Here is a 3,770-nt window from a genome sequence, read left to right on the forward strand (position 1 = left end):
TGCAAAACCAATTTTTAGCGACTTAGTCAGGGATTTTAACTAGGTTCGCAAGAAAACACATAAAACAAATTAGCAAAAGTAAAAGGGAAAGGGTAGAAGCAGAAGAACTTGAGCCATTAGGCCCAAATCGACAACCCTGTCCTAATCTAGATATTGGGCTTTCAGCCCGTCTTCCACCTATCCTAATTCTATGTTTTCGAGCCTTTAGCTCGAGTCTCGCTTCTCCTATATTAAGTACAACTTTGGCTTCGAGGCTAAAATGAATAAATAAATGAAGACGACAATAAGTAAATAAACAAAATAATAAATGAGACTTTGGGGTCTCGTAGCCGCTTTAAATGATAGGACTTAATCCATTTGTTCTTCTTTCGACTTCTCGTATCCATATGCTACATGCTCAACTTTGGGCTTTTATTCGGGCCTGACTCGATAGACATAGTGGGCCTCAAAGACCCATTAATAGATGCAAGGGGAAAGAGTCCATCCGGACTCCAAGCGGATTCACATTCAAGAAAAGAGATAAAAGAGATTAATACGCGTTCATAGTACAAAACGCCAACAAATAAATAGCATGATAGATCAATAGATGGAAAGGAATTCGTGGTCGTCCAAAATATAAAATTTCAAGAGAAATGAATCGACTTCACACATACATAGTGATTGAAAACAGGAGCAATTATTTTAAAAAAATTGATGTGCGCAGAGGTTGATTATTTATTCTATTACTAAAACTCAAGGTAGCAACAAAGAGTTGGAAGAAATCAGGAAACAACCAAAACAGAACTTCTCCCACAGAGTAATCACATTAATTAGGCATGTCACCACACATATAGCCTACAAACAACTTTTACCCTATTGAATTTTTCTAGCCAACGATAACACGAAAAAGAAGATGGCTTTAAATAAAACGTGAACATGATTTTGTGTTTAAACGGATGCAAAACTCTTAACCTTAGGTATTGAAATGAATCGGAAAGGCGGGAAGGAGCAATGCAACTAAAAATGCTTTATTATCCAACAACAGTAAGAATGATGTAAGAAGAGGTATATTTAACAGACAAGTCAATAGGATACTAAAAGTTTCATAAAGGTGGTATACAAGCTAATACGAGTTAGTAATGACTTAGGAAAAGCTAGTTTTAGAATCAATTTTCAACTAAGAACTACAAGTGTACGTGTTAAACTTATATCGAAATAGGTAAAGTAAGGGAATACACACTATAAATAGAAAAGACTTCTTTTATTTAACTTTTATAAAGAAGTGTCTCAAATGAGGCTCCTAAGAACAAATCCCAAAGAAGATGCAAAATCATTTGAACCCATCATCTTGTCCAGCTTCTAATTTTATGGACCAATCCTTTTACCAGAAGAGGGTCACTGCACTTTTACTCAAATTGAAACATTCGGATAAGCATATCTTGTAGAGTATAAGGTGTATAAACATGAAAATCCTATAACATACATTCCATAAATGAATAATCTCAAGTACACATGATACATAAACCATCAGTTATGGCAACAACATAATATGCAAATATTTTCCTCCTGAAATACAGAGCACGTACACAACTATTTTACGCAGTACCTAATAGCATTGATTAGAACAAGCAATTTCATAAGACAGTTTTCATTATACACTAATCAGCTTGTTCGAACATGAATCACGAACGACAACTAAATGAAACAGATGAAACCACTACAACTTATTTCATACAAGGTCCTATGGCCTATAAGGCTTCCTATAGCAAGCAATTTCCAGCCCAAAAAATTATCACAAACATTGTTATATTTACGTAATGGCGAGATCAGGCAGAAATTAAACGGAACTAAATGGAACGATGAGGTACCTACTTTAGGGTAGCAAAATGGGACTCGAGCTCTTGACGGAATATCGATCACCACCAGAGAATAGTGTCGTTGTCAATTTGGAAGTCACGACCAGTCAACGAACCTTCAGGTTTTCTATTTAAACGAGCAAGTTTCAAAAGAATAAGAAGGAAAACCAGAAAACTTCACCAAAGGAATCGCTCATTCTCAAAATTTTTTCTTCCACCTCCCTTAGATTTTTCCTCCTTTCAAATACCTCCCTCTTAAAAGAAATTTCCCTTAAAAATTTGAGCATAAGAACTTTCAAACCCAAAAGGGAAGAATAAAGAACAATCCCTCTTTTCAGCTCACTGAATGATCTTTTTCACCCTCTTTCAAAAACCAAAAAAATCTTAGCCTAGTTTCTTGAATTATTTTCGAACCCTAGAATCTCTTCCTCTTTCCCCCCCTTTTTCAGTTCAATGAATGATCTTTTTATAGTCATAAGAATGAGGGTCCTCTCTCGATGGCCTTCATACACGGTGCCCCCATTTTTTAGATTCTTCCCAAAATAGATTGAAAATCATGGACCAATAGAAAAGAGAAACAAACGGAATACACCTCTAAACCAATGAAAATCCTCCAAACGTGTATGAAATCATACCTATTATCCCGAGAATCACGGGGTTGAGCCGTTAGGGGGGGACAGCTCATCGGATTCTGGAAACTTTGAGGGTTTTCTCGCATGAGACACATAAGGAGGGCTGCAAACTGGTAGATTTCAAGTAGATTTTGAGCTGGTAGGGTCGGGTTCGATTGGATTCGGGTTGAGTTCGTTCGTTTGCTGGAGTTGTACTCCATTTTTGTTTTTTTGTACGTTGGAGATCGGGTATAAGGTTGAGTTTTTATGGTTGAGACCATGTTGTTTGTTGAGGTTGATATTGGTGTTGTTTTGCTGTTTAAGAGAATAAGGGTATGGGCTGGGTTATTTTATTGGGCTGGTAATTGGGAATTTTGGGTTTTATTTGGAGATTTGGCCAATTCACTTAAGTTTTTGTCAATTGAAAATCAATTGGCCAATTGCATCGTAATTATGGCCAATTTGATTTCAATTATGACCAAATTTAATAGATTGGCTCAATTAAATCAAAATTTGAACTGAACTAATACCTCATTTAACCCCGAGCTTCTGGATTCGATAAAATCAAACACATATTTATTCAGATAAATTATCTTTTAAGACAAATATATTTGAATCAAGACTTTAATTATTAAATTTATTTTCCAAATAATCCTTAATTTAAAGTCCAATTTTGATAAAAAATGTTCATTTACATGACTTCATTTATACAATCCCGTATATGCAAATATGAAAATATATAATTATTACTTAAATGACAAATTAAACTCAAATGCATATTTTAAAATCATTTATTTGAACAAAAATACTTGTGATTTTATTTGAAAATCGAAGAAACCCGAGATTAAACGTAGTTGTGGAGGGCAAAAATTAGGTGTCAACAACTGCCCCCTCCCTTTGGATAGGGTGGATGTAAGTAACCTTGGGCAAAGGGAGGTTGACATTCCTAATTTTTGCCCGACCATAGATTCGAATCTGAAAGAGGTTGGCTTTCGCACGAGTTTCATAGAGTCATGACCAGACCTTGGTATTAGGTTTCCTACATATCCTAGGTTACATGAGAATTCAGGTCACTTGTAGTTCATAGAGCTTGATTTAAAGCACGATTTTTAAAAAATTCACAAGTTATCTCAGCTTTAGAGTGTTTGATAAAACTGAGAAATTGGGGAATAAAGGGATTAGGGGGGAGGTTAGAATGCAGTCGAGTTTTCTACATAGATCCCAGCCTACATATCCCCAATATTTTAGGGAATCAAACTGCTTGTAGTTCGACTCAATCTATAGAAAAAATAGTCTTTTATTTCAGACCATCTTTGGCTCGGAA

This window comes from Capsicum annuum, unplaced genomic scaffold, assembly GCF_002878395.1.
Source record: "Capsicum annuum cultivar UCD-10X-F1 unplaced genomic scaffold, UCD10Xv1.1 ctg83367, whole genome shotgun sequence".
Lineage (NCBI taxonomy): Eukaryota > Viridiplantae > Streptophyta > Magnoliopsida > Solanales > Solanaceae > Capsicum > Capsicum annuum.